Below are 13,675 nucleotides of genomic sequence, written 5' to 3' on the forward strand. Positions count from 1 at the left end.
TGTCACCGCCCTAGCACAGACCCTGAGCAACTCACGCAGGGTCTAACCTTCACACCTCTATACCTTCATCACCTCATTCCACGCACAAGAACACGGAGGGGCACCCATTTTCTGAAGCCATCTGCCAATTTCCTCCCAGGGTGGTCAGTTAGCCACCTGCATCTCCCACACTTTCCCTGCTCACCCCAGTTTACTATCTGACTTGCCTTGTCTCCCCAAACCCTAGCCAAGATCTCCGTGGACACCCACTTGGCTGTATCTGTATTTTATTTTTTATTTATTTTTTGTTTCTGTATTTTAAAAGCTACAGGCATTCCACTGATCATATTTTGAGAAACACTGACTTTCTGGCTTTGTGGGCATGGATGTGTTAACTAAGTCTCCATTTTTGCAGCAAATGGGGAGGATGAAGTAAGTCATGTAAACTGGGAGTTTCTTTAGCACAGTGGTTGGCAACCACACGCTCACAAATGCTGCGTTTCCTGTTGCCCGGGGGTGGCTGCTCCGCTGGGTTTGGGGATGGAGGTCAGGAAGTGTCATGGGGGTGGCTGTGTGTGCTGGGCTGTCACCTGTGCCTGCCATCCTCAGAGCCGACCTGTGAAGAGCATCCTCCAGAAAGTGCGAGATCCCAATCCCTCACAGGACGCAGAATGAACCAGTCTGGGGTGGGGACCCTGGAGAGGGACTTTAAGGAAGTGGAGGGCGCTGGGCACACACCAACTTTTGACCTTATGCTAAGTTCAGTTCACCTCTTTCTACTCACAAGAAAGGCTGGCATCTTTGTAGTGATGGGGGAAGGGTTATGAGTGCCCTGGAGTGACTGCCTTGAATCTCACTGCCCCGATGGCCTGAGTAACGAGTGAGGCACCTCTTTATTTGGGCAGTGAAATGGGACAGCGTGGAGATGGGCGGGCAGGGCGGGACAAGCTGCTTAGCTTCCAGGACTATTCTTGTGCCACCCCTTGGTCCTGCCCTCCCTTTCACAGCACTGGCACCTGCCAAAGCCCCTGGTGATAGTCACCAGACGTCTGGTGCCCTGAAAAGGGGCTGGGCACTTCAGGACGTGGAGGAATGGGGGAAGGACACAGGTACTGAGAGTTTGGGAGGCAGGTACGGTTTCCAGCTTTGGAATATCTCTGGATGGAAACAGCAACTTCTAAATGTGGCCTCCAAAAGTCTGCAGGTGGAGTGGAAGGAGGAGGGGGAGTGGTAGGAACTGGGGGGGGGGGCAATGCTCCCAGCGGGGATCTTACAGCAGAAGACCCCATCTGAGGACCAGGGGTGGCAAACCGTTCTCTCCCCCCCCCCCCCGCCCCGCCCCTGGCAGCACTAGGGGATCGCAGGCGGCATCTACTTCAGAGTTTATGGTAAGAGGCTGGAGCAGGCACACAGCGCCACAGACAACACACCCCACCCTTTAAGGAAGTGGGGAGGAGAGCAGCAGGGGTGTGGTTAACTAGGAGGAGGAGAGGGGAAAACACAAACCTGTCAGCCCTCTTACTCTGCGGAGGCCTCCGGCGTGGCGGCGAGTGCCCCACCTGCCACGGCCCGGACTCACCTGTACCTGCGCAGCCCCCGCCTCACCTGGCCGAGCTGGGAGCCGCGCCGCCACCCGCCACCCGCCACCCGGAATCGGCGCTTCCGTCCGCGTGAGTCCCCTCCCGCGATCCGGGCTGAGCACCAGCCAGAAGTTGGCGGCTGGACGAGGTAGAAGGGATGGAGGGGTTGCTCCGGAGACTGTGGGAACCTGAACGGGACCGCGTTCCTGCTGAAGCAGCCTGGGACCCAGCAGGCGGAGGCGGGGTGCAGTGTCCTCCGGGCTCGCTAGCCTTCCGCCGGGGGGAAGGGAGTCCACGTTTGCAGTTAATCTGAGACTAAAGGGTGTTTCTCCCTGTTTGTCCTCAAACAGGGCAGGCTGGGGGCCATGCCCAGGGGGCACAGAGAGGCCACCTGCCTCTAAAGGTCAGATCAGAGAGCAACAAGCAGGGCTTTTCAGAATCCCATCCCGCCTCTGAGCTGCTCCCTGTGCCCTGCGCTCACCACTCGCCCCATGCCCTGCACACCCCCACCCTGGTCAGGCTCCCAGGCACCCCATTGTGCCTGCATCCACTTCTTGCCCCCTGAGAGACCATCTTCTGAACAAGCCCTGACTGGAAGCCAGCAGGGGTCTGCGTGGGGGGAGAGGCAGAGCTGTGGTGTGTGTGTGTGTGTGTGTGTGTGTGTGTGTGTGTGTGTGTTGGAGACTGAAGTTAACACCAGCCGCCCCATGGGTTCTTTGTGAAACTACCTTCCGAATGCCGCTGAAGGGTTAAATTCTGTGCTGCCTTCCCCTGTCAGGCTGTGCGTGGGCAAAGCCTTGGGTGGGTGAACAGGGACCATATGGGTGATGTTCTGAGCCCACCGAGCCCCACCACCTGCCCTAACCCTCAGCCATCTGACACTGGCGTCTCCCCACACCCCAACCTTGGAGCTCCATCCACTTAGACTTCTTTCAAGGGTCACGGGAGAAGGAGGGCAGGAGTGTGGACACGGAGGGGGCATTCGCAAGAGGGCTGTAATTCAGAGGAGGAAGAGCTTGCCACTGAGCTGCTGCGGGACGGGGTGTGAGCCGACTGGGGTGGTTGGTGTGGCATGATCGGCCGGCTAGGGTCAGGAGGAGGCCTCTCCTTGGCATGGCCGTGGCTACTCTCTCCTCACCTTAGTCCAGGCCAAGAAATTCTGTTGTGGACTTAAGCCCAGCCTTTCACAACTCCTCCAGGGGCAGGGAGAAGAGGAGGCAGAGATGAAAAAGTCAGTCAAAAGGGAAGGGAGGAAGGAAATAGTCAAAATCAAGAGACTCGGCTCCGGCAAGATATTTTGCATTCATTCATTCATTCATTCATTCATTCATTTGATAAGCATTTACTGACTTCCTACCTGAGTCTAGGTTGGGTGTGGGGAGACAAAAGTATGTCTGACCCAGCCCCTGCTCCCCAGAGCAGTGTGGGGAATGGTGGGGGCCTGGATGGGATGGGGCAGGGTGCTAACTAACCCAGTGCTGGAGGGTTAAGGAAGGAGGTGGTAAGGGGTGCACCCCAGGAAGGCTTCCTGGCAGAAATGACACTAAGTGTAGACCTCAAGGATCAATAGGAATGAGCCAGGGAGAGGAAGAGGGGGAAGAACAGGCACAGAGCACAGCAAGTGCTGAGGCCGTAGGCCAGAAGCAGCATGACGCATCCAAGGAAACTGAAAGTAGCTCAGAGTGTTCAGCGTGTGGAGAGTGCAGGGGCGAGGTGAAGCAGGAGAGGTAAGTGGAGACAGCTCCAGAAAGGCTGCTCAGGCTGCCATGGCAACTCCTCGTGTTGGAGCAACACTAGGGACCTGAAGCCAGGCGTGAGACTTCTCAGCATGTCTTCCGGGTGGGGTGGCCAGATTTAGCAAATACCAGTAAAAATACAGGACACTCAGATTTGCATTTCAGATAAGCAACGGATATTATTCAGCTATAAGTCTGTCCCACGAAATATTTGGATGTCCTTATACTTAGAGGTCATTGATTGTTTATCTGAAACTCAAGTTGAACTGGGCGACTGATATTTTACTGGGCAACTCTTCCCTAGGAGAAAGCTGAGGGTGCTACTGTGTTGGGAAGCGAAGGATGAGAATGGCCAGGGGCCAGGGCACAGTCTCAGGACAGACTTACCTTGTAACCAATCCTCCTGGATTCCCGTCTGGGGCTTCTCCACGGACTGACAATGTTATTTCTTAAAAATAAACAAAAAAAATAGTATTAATTCCTTGGTCAGTTTGTTCATCTCCACAGCTGAAGGATGAGGGCACCTCAGAAAGACATTGGGCTTTGGATTGGACCCAGGCTCAAATCCCAGCCTGGCCAACTTGCCTGCTGTGAGGCCTCATAGGACCACTTAGCTTCTCTGAGCCCAGACTCTCTTTTCTGAAATGAGCACAAGAATACCTATCTGTTTGTCCGGGTTGTTGGGAGGCTCCGTCTATAGATTGCCTAGTAAGTGCCCAAGAAGAAGTGGTAGATACTAATTTCTGTAACACCTTCTCACGGTCGCCAAAGGGACATCTTCTAAGTGTGTGGGGCTCATTTATTTCCATTTGTATTTATCGGGCACTCAGAGGTCCCCAGGGGAATACATGGTGGGGGTCCTGATTCTAGTGAGAGAGTGGGTTAGCTCCTGTGCGGACAGGGAGAACCTGAGTCACTTTTTCAGCCCTGCTATTATTCCCTTCCCACAAAGTCGGCTCCATGGGGAAGAGATATCCAGCCCCTCCTGTTGAAGGGCAGTGAGGGGGGGTGGGCGTGAGGAGAGGGAGCAGCTCAAAGTAGAATTAACTGAAGGGAAATGTGAATGAATGAATTGAAAGAGAGAACCAACATAATACACCTAGGACAGTGCCTGACACGGACCAATGAGTCATAAAATTTGGCTGTCATAATTTTCACTTTTATACTGAGTACCTTAGGAAAATAGAGCTCAGGGTTGGATGAAGTAAGAGTCCTTTTGTGAACCACTTTTTGACTTTAATGGGAGCATTTGTAAAAGCAAATTAGGGGCCTCCTAAAAGAGAACCCAGAAGGAGTTAAGAATTCGGTAAGAGCCCTAGCCGGTTTGGCTCAGTGGATAGAGCGTCAGCCTGTGGACTGGAGGGTCCCAGGTTCGATTCCGGTCAGGGACATACGCTCAGGAGGCAGCCAATCAATGATTCTCTCTCATCACTGATGTTTTTCTCTCTCTCTCTCCCTTCCTCTCTGAAATCAATAAAAATATATTTTTTAAAAAAGAATTTTTTAAGAGAAAAAGGAAATGGAAAATGTGTTTCCCTTGTGGGTTAAAAATGGTCCCTCTTTCTAAATCTCTCCACCCTCAGCCCAGTGATGAGTATTTTGTCTTTAGAGCAGCATTTGCCAAACAGTGTTCAGAGAAACTCTATGCCATGGAGATGGTTATAAGTGTTCCATGGGTGAAACATCCCCAGTGAGCCCTCTCGGTGATTTATCATCCTTATTTGCACCATCAAGATTATGGTAAGTCCTGCAGAGAAGATGCCTATATCACTGGGCTTGCTAGCATTCCTTAGATTAGACTTTACAACCCTTGCAGGGCATGGGGGAGGGGACACCGTTAGGGCACGAAGGCCAGTATCATTCCACATCTAGTGACTGATGTGGGTCCAGTTCTGGGACCAAGCGGGCCTTTCAGGGGACATGATTCATCTCCAAACGCTGCCCAGGATGGACCTAGGCTCAGCAGTGTCCAATTTACAGGAGATGCTCAGAGACTGAGCGCTTGAGTGTCTCTGTCCCAGCCTCATACATACTCCACGAACACCAACACCTACCCGTCGGCCTTAATCTTCCTCCTGCAGCTCATGTCCCTTCCCATTGTTCAGAAGACCCCGGGAAAAGCAGGTCTCTTAGCCTGTAGTCCTCCACGGTGATGATAGCAGCTCCATGTGCCCTGAATACTGCTAAACAAGCACAGTTGATGGGGAGGCAGGGAGGAGAAAGGGCATAGCTGGGATGGACCCCAAGTCATCGGTCTCCCAGCTCCTAGTTCCTCCTGCCCAGGAGTTATGGGCTCCAGAAGAATGGAGCTCTGAGGTGGTCACACAGAGAGGGCTGGAGGTATGGTAATGAAGAGAAGCTGTTGGCTTGGTGATCCAGTTTCTCTTAGACTCGGCTTCAGGGCTATAGCAAAGGGGGAGGAGCAAGGAGAGTGGCCACCGTCTCTGGATCAAGCATGGCTGGTGGTCCGGTGGTCCGGTGACCACACTGGGTCAGTCCTCTGGGTTCCAGCTCCAGCTACAGACTCGTTGTGTGACTGAGCCCGTCTTCCTCATCTGTGAGACAGAGATGCTAACAGGGCTCTGCACGAGGATGCAGTGGGATAGTCAAGTTCAAAATGTGAACGGCCACGAAAGCATGGGCAGGGTCTCACAGAACTGTCAGTAGCCACTGTCCTGAGCGGGATCAGCGAAAACCCCTGGGGTAGGGACATCTGGGGGTGGAGGAGCCAGGAAGTCAGAGGCTGGTGTGCCAGACATTGGCCAGCTCCTACAGACGATGTCAGTATTGTAACATCCTAGCTGGCCATATGCCGCAGCTTAAAAATAGCCTTGTCTGTACATAAAATACTCAGTCCTTTAACAGGCAACACACAGTAGGCATTCAATATATATATATATATATATATATATATATATATATATATATATATATAAATATATATTTATATATATATTTTTTAATTTAAAAATATGTATTTTTGTACAGATTTTTAAAATTTATTATTTATTATTATTATTATTTTTTTGAGAGAGAGAGAGAGAGAAAGGAAGGGAGAGGGAAGAGAGACAGAAACATCAATGAGAGAGAAACATCAGTTGGCTGCCCCCTGTGCGCCCCCTACTGGGGATGCAGCCGCAACCTGGGCATGTGCTGTGGTGGGAATTGAACTGGTGACCTCTTGTTCATGGGTTGAGGCTCAATCGCTGAGCCACATCAGCTGGGCTACATTTTTATACTTATGGTCAATCTGAGCTGATGGGAAACACTGTTTTTTTCTTTCCCGAGGAAAAAGGCCATCTTCCGAGGGGCAGGCTTCTCATGAGGGTGTCTCATGGACACGCATTGCATAGACAACAGTATTTGCTTCTTGCCCCCCCCCCGCCCCACCCCCAGCTCCCTGTGTTTGATGAACAGCCAGGCCTAATTAGCTCTTTAACCAGCAAAGAGACTTCTCAGGAGCCCGCATGCTCATTGAAGGTGCTGAGAGAGCTGAGGGGCAGGAGAAAATGCTGACAGGTAGGAGAAGGTGGTGGCTCCACTTTCTGGGGTTCCCAGCAGCCCTCTGAGCTGTGTGAGGGGGTGGCGGCGGGGGAGGGGCAGGCTTTTGAGTCACTGCTGTTTCCCAAGGTATGATTATTACTCACGATGACAGTTTGATTAAGACAGCAGCCTGGAGACTGCATATTCACATGCACTTTTCACCTAGATGCTCGTTGGAGAGAGAGGATTGCAGGAGTTGTCTCCAAGGCCGCCTCAGGCCTGCTGTGGGCTGGCTGCAGGAGCCCATGCTCCCGGTTTTCCCGGTCCCCCCAGCTCTTACTCTCCCCAGCACTCAGGCTCCTGCTGCTCTTATAAGGCAGCCAGTCAGCGTGGTTAGAACTAAGGTCAACAGCCCTAACTGGTTTGCCTCAGTGGATAGAGTGTTGGCCTGCGGACTGAAGGGTCCCAGGTTCGATTCCACCTTCGTTGCGGGCACATCCCAGGTGGGGGTGTTCAGGAGGCAGCTGATTGATTCTCTCTCATCGATGTTTCTAACTCTCTATCCCTCTCCCTTCCTCTCTGTAAAAAATCAATAAACTATTTAAAAAAAAATAAAAAAAGAACTGAGGCCAATGACTGCCAATACCCACGGAAGGGTGAGCCCTCCCCTTTTCCGTCTTGGCTGCAGTTCACTAACATTTTCCTCCTCCCCAGTCCCCTGCTTCCCTTTTATGTTCTGAAATCCACCTACACAGAATCTGACAACTTCACTCACTAGAGAGGGAGACATGGAGGACTGCACCTCGCCCAGTGTTTAGAACTCGGGGCTGGCTTTAACTCTTAATTTTGTTTCATTGCTTAAGGTATTACAAAGCGTATTACATTTGTCTCCTTTTTTTCCCCCCTTGACCTTCCCCCAGCCTCCCCTACCCCCCAGTGTCTTGTGTCCATTGGTTATGCATGCATACAAGTCCTTTGGTTGATCTCTTAAACCCCCTCCACCCCCCACCCCAACCCTCCCCGGCCTTCCCACTATAGTTTGACAGTCTGTTCGATGCTGCTCTGACTCTGTATCTATTTTTGTTCATCAGTTTATAATGGTCTTTATTATCCATAAATAAGATCTCACTCATTTATGGCTTTAACTCTTGTCTCGTGGACTAGCCTCCCTTTCAATCCAGGCAATCCTCCCAATGACTCGGAGGGCACCGGGACCACAGCCCCTCCCCCTGTCTTGTGCCCCTTCTCCCTTGGAGGGTCTCCACCTGTCGCTTAGACTCGGAGACTTAGTTCTAACCAGCTGATTTGATCCCACTGTGCCCCACCCGGGCCCGGAGGCTCCTCAGGGCTGGGAATTCTGCCCTGAGTTTGGGCTTTCCTCTTCTGGGGGGTTCCCTTTCCCAACTGATCCCAGCTGGTCTTTAAATTAGTGTAGTTTGTCCCTCCCTAAGCCCAAGCATGTCTCTTTCTTCCCTAGGAGCATTTGGAGTGAGAGCCTGGCTCCTCTCCCTTCAGCTCAGATTTACTCTCTGCCCGCCCTCAGTTCCTGCTCCAGGCAGGTTACAGGTGATCTGATCCTCACCACCTTTGAAAGCGCTCCTACCAGCATCCAGTTACGTTCCCCACCCCAGCTCAGGGCAGGCAGGGCCCCTCACTCAGCAGTCTGTCATCCTGGGTACGCGGGAGGGCTGTCTGGAGTCAGAAGCCATGGCTCCGGTTCAGATGCTTCACTGGCCGGCTGTGTACCTTCGTGTGAGTCACTTCACTCTTCCAAGCCTCGCTTTTCTCCTTTGAAAATGAAGAAAAGGTACTGCGTCCCTCAAAGGGGCAGTGGAAATATCTGACTTGCGTGAAAATGCCCTGTGAAATAGCTCCAGGCACTCTCTCCGGAAAGAGAGTTTGTGGGCAGAAAAAGGTGGGTTTGAGTCTCGACTCTGTCACTTTATACCTGTGTGACATTGCAAGTCATGTAATCCCTCTGAGCCTTAATTTTCTCATTTGTAACTTGTTCTAGGCATTTGTTTAATATGTCTTCACCTCGTCACCCCTTCTCACCCTCAGGGCATATTTTTATTTCCCTTTGGAAGGACTGTATCTGTCCTCAACAAGTTTACAGTCTGGTAGGGGAGGTACGACATAAAGATAAATAACTCTTCGACAAGACGGGGCCTTATGGTGCCATAGAAGAGGTACGGATAAAGTGCTATGAGGTCAGAAGATGGAGAGAGTACTTCTGTCTGGCGAGTCCAGGAATGCTTCCTGGAGGAAGTGGCATTTGGACAAGCTCTGAAAGGATGGGTAGGGTATGGCTGAAGAAACTTGGGTGGTTGTGATCTAAGAAGAATGTAAATAAAAGCAGGTGAGTGGGAAGGCATGGCTCCTGTGACTCATTTTGGGTGGAGCCAAGTGTATCAAAGGGCAATGAAGATAAGGTGCAAGGGCAGAAAGTAAGATAAAGGTTGGCCATGGCAGCTGAAGAGATTGGACATTGTTCTGAAGGCTGTGGGGGAGCTGCTGGGCTTCACTCTGAAGGCTGGTGAGCTTTGTCTTGGGTGAAGGGTCCATGACCAGATTTGGGCAGCAGCGTGTAAAGTAGATGGGAGAGAAGAGAGCTTGCAGGAGGAGCAGCTAGGAGAGTATTACGAATAGTTTAGGTCTTCGGAGTCTGCATGCGTGGTGTAATTCAGGATGATTTGGGGGTCCTGGAGAGGATCTGCTTGTCACTTGGAGCTTCTACATCCTCTGAGTTGAAATCCGTCATTAGATAAATGTAAAAGGTGTAGGGTTTATGGAAGTATCACACGCTTAGGTTGTATATGTAATTTGTCTTTCTCCTTAATCCTTTCCTTCTTTTGAATCTGTTGTTGTTGTTGTTGTTAATCATCATCCAAGGATATTATTTTCCATTGCTTTTTTAAAGAGTGGGAGAAGGGAGGGAGGGAAGAGGAGAGAGAGAGAGAAACATTTACGAGAGACACATCGATTGGTTGCCTCCCCTGACCAGGGCGAGGATTGAGCCTGCAACCCTTCAGTGTGCAGACCGACGCTTTAACGACTGAGCCACACCAGCCTGGGCTGCTTTTGTGTTCTTGATTAGCAGGTAACTCCTTTCCCAGGGCCTCCTCTTGCACTAAATGTCAGCCTGGCCAGAAGTCTAATAGCAGCACCTGTGTGGCAGCCTCCTCTAGCATCAAAGAGGAGCATGTGTTTAGATCTGCCCTCCCCACCCCCCCATCAGTTCAGAGGACTCCTGGGCTCCACCTCCAGCCTGACCCTCCTCCCTTGCTTCAACCCTCCACTTGCAAGTCTATAAGACATTGGTACTCAAGTTACGCATCTGAAACGCAACATGCTGGAAACTAAACTCATAATTTGCTCACATCAAACCATCTCTTCCTTCTGGCATCCTTCCGTCTGTTCATGCCTTTGCCATTCTCTTAGGTACTCAGGTCAAACACCTTGGAGTTACCTTCCCTTTCTCCTCTACTTTCCTCCACTCGAATCCTTCCTCCTCACTAATGAGTCCTACATTCTTTCTATGTGCCTCTAATTCCTTCTCTGTTCCCTGCCGGCCCTGCTCCAGCCGAGCCTACCACCTACTATCACCCACCATTACAAGAGCCTCTCCCCTACCTACCTCTAGTTTCCACAGGGCCTCTAGGCCAGTGATGGCGAACCTTTTGAGCTCAGCGTGTCAGCATTTTGAAAAACCCTAACTTAACTCTGGTGCCGTGTCACATATAGAAATTTTTTGATATTTGCAACCATAGTAAAACAAAGATGTATATTTTTGATATTTATTTTATATATTTAAATGCCATTTAACAAAGAAAAATCAACCAAAAAAATGAGTTCGCGTGTCACCTCTGACACGCGTGTCATAGGATGGCCATCACTGCTCTAGGCAAATCCAGATCCCTCAGATTCACTACTCAGCGCCCTCCATCATCTGACCTTTGTCTGCCCTGCTCACCCAATTCCCCCATACTTTCCTCATGGGCTCACGGTCCCCATCAAACCTTTGCTCAAGTCCTGCATCCCTCCTGGACCGCCCCCCTCTTCCACCTTCCCTGGGCTGACTCCCTCTGGCTCCATTCCTGCCCTGGGAAACCTGTGCTCTCTCCTGCAGCCGCTGGGATTGGGCTTTGGGATGTGACATTCCTACGGGGCAGGGAGGTGCTTTCCCCTTGGTTTTCCTTCCAAACTCCCTCCAAGAGTAGGAGTTCCATTTCCCTCCTCTGCGGCACTCCTCAAACTCCTGGCTCACCCGCGCCAGCTGTCATCTTCCTGGTTCCCTGTGCCGGGCCACAGAACAGCCAGTTGCAGCAGCACCGGGATCACATTCTCCCTAGCGGTCAGGATGCACTCCTTGCCTCTCCGGCATGTGGAGGTTTTCTAGAGCCCGGAGAGAGGGAGTCAGCGTTTAGAGCTGGAGCTCGGTAATCCCTCTACTGAACTCCTTCTGTGTCTCTCTAATCCATCAGATCCTTGCCTTTCCCTTCCCCTCATCCTCCAGTTTATTGAGCCCGTCTAGGTCAGGCTGAATGGCAGAACAAAGACGAGTAGGAAAACAGGCAGGACGCCTTTGGAGAGGGCGGAGTCGCTTGAGGAATACCAGAGAGAGAGATTGTCAAGACAAAAGTTGGTAGTCTTAGTGACCTGGACCCCCACCTATCTGTGCGCAGGCACAGGGCTGGCCCTGGTAATTGCACTTGGAACTTTCTGGGTCTTGCATCCCCAAGATCTGGAAATACTTAATCCATGACGGCTCCTTTATCCCAGAGGGTAGCCCTCTGTTGCCCGCAGAGTGCCTCTGAGCCTGCTTCCTCTTTGTTTACCTCTGTGTCGAATAATCCTTCCTGCACCTGTGAGCACCGAGCTGCCCACCTGTGCTCACTCCCAGCGTCCTGCACCTGTGAGCACCGAGCTGCCCACCTGTGCTCACTCCCAGCGAGAGGTGTGAAGGACAGAGAGGGCGCTGCCCTGGGACAGGGAGTCCTGGGGGGCCCTGGGTCTGGTCCCGGGCGGCTCTGCCACTGTCCCTCCACATGACCTTGAGTGAGTCACCTGGGTAAGCCTGTTCCAGCCTCAGGGTTTGCATTTGTACATACAGCAAGGGGAATGGGCATGGACTTGTTGACAAGTGGAGGGTTTTTTTCAGAATGGATCTTAGGAGAGAGCCCAGTAAGTAAAGGAGGTTACAGAAGGCCCTTCAGGGTTGGTGTGGGGAGGTCTGCCGGACCCTTGACCCCTTCTGCAGTGGTCCCTGAGCCAGATCATCTTGGATCTTTTCCAGGTCTCCAGGTCTTGAGGTTCTCATTGCTTGTATGTGATAGGGGCTGGGGAATGGGTCCAGATTCAAGTGAGTTCAGCAAAGAATCAATTCAGGGGAAGGAATCCAACCTGGCCCACGGAGGGTGCAGGTGTTGGGGGCGGGGTGTTGTGTACATGCTGGTCCTGGGAGAAGGTGCACTGTCTTCACCTCTGAGCAAATAAAATGCACGTGTCTATGGGAGGAAAGCCCAGAGCTTTCATCTGAGCTCCGAGCCACTTACAGCCTCCCAGATATTAAGAACAGCCCACAAGGTTTTGTAATCACTTTTGCAAATGTTTCATAGTGGTCACCTCAAACTCAAGTCCCATTTTAATTCAGATGAACTGGGCTGCAAGCTCCGTTGAGGTCAGAACCCGCTCTGTACTGAGAGTCAGTGTCATAATCGAGGACACGGTTGGCATTTGATGAATACAATGTGCGCCTGAACATACGTGTGCCTTCCGATAAGCAGGGATGTTAAAAATAATGAATATGTAAATGTTTGAGGGCATATTTAATATATCATCTTGGTGACATGTTTTAAATCACATACTATATAAAATAATACATTAAACGAAAAATATGCGCCCCCAATGCTCCCTGTTTATAAAACACTGAAACACTTCACTTACATCTTTGACATCAGTGTCCTTCTCATCACAGAACCACTCTTCGAATCTACTGTCTGTGTTCTGACCTATATCACTGTCCCTACAGTCGAAGGAGAGTTGGCTATTTCCTATTAGGCCAGAAGTGTTTATTTTTTTATTTAAGTGTAGTTACTATACAATCTTATATCAGTTATGTTAATTTCAGCTGTACATTCGGCATTTTTATATCTTGCAATGTGATCACCCCACTCATTTTATTTTATTAATAACAGTTATTTTGAGATATAACTCACACACCATAGAATTCATCCTTTAAAAATGTAAAAGTTTGGTCTGACCAGCGTGGCTCAGCGGTTGAGCTTCAATCTATGAACCAGGAGGTCATGGTTCAAATCCTAATCATTAATGTTTCTATCCCTCTGTCGTCCTCTCTCTGAAATCAGTGAAAACATTAAAAAATGTGCAGTTTGGTGAATTCACAGAGTTGTGCAACAATCACTGCTGCGTCATTGCAGAACATTTTCCTCACCCCCTAAAGAAGCCTGTACCCTTAGCAGTCACTCCTTATCCTCCCCACCCTCCCCAGTCCCTGGCAATCACTAATCTACTTTAAATAGGATTTGCCTATTCTGGACATTTCATATTAATGGAATTGTGCAACATTGTGACCTTTTATGACTAGCTTTGTTTCCCTTAGCATAATGTTTTCAAGGTTCATTCATGTAGCATGAATCAGTTTTTCATTCCTTTTGGCCAAATAATATTCCATTATATGGATATAGCACGTTTTGTTTATCCACTTATTTGTTGATGAAGATTTGAGTTGTTTCCACTTTTTGATCATTATAAAGTGTTGCTGTGAACAGCTGTGAGCAAGTTTTGGTGTGGACATATGTTTTCATTTCTTTTAGTTATATACCCAGGAGTGGAATTGCTGGACCGTGCGACAACTCTGTGTTTAACATTTTGAGT

The 13,675-nt window shown here is 50.3% G+C and overlaps 1 protein-coding gene across 5 annotated transcripts in view; it reads left to right on the forward strand.

Annotated features, from left to right (window-relative positions):
• Positions 1-1,447: 1,447 nt before the first annotated feature.
• PTK2B (protein tyrosine kinase 2 beta) overlaps positions 1,448-13,675 on the forward strand; it is a 121,065-nt gene continuing 108,837 nt past the window's right edge. For 3 of the 5 annotated variants that reach the window (XM_059697516.1, XM_059697522.1, XM_059697521.1), the window contains exon 1: positions 1,449-1,707. The gene's annotated coding sequence lies outside the window, so the exon portion shown is untranslated. Of the gene's footprint in view, positions 1,708-13,675 lie in introns of all 5 variants that reach the window. The other 2 variants (XM_059697518.1, XM_059697517.1) reach the window with 2 other exon arrangements.

The sequence above is a fragment of the Myotis daubentonii genome, chromosome 5 (genome assembly GCF_963259705.1).
Source record: "Myotis daubentonii chromosome 5, mMyoDau2.1, whole genome shotgun sequence".
NCBI classification, from domain to species: Eukaryota; Metazoa; Chordata; class Mammalia; order Chiroptera; family Vespertilionidae; genus Myotis; species Myotis daubentonii.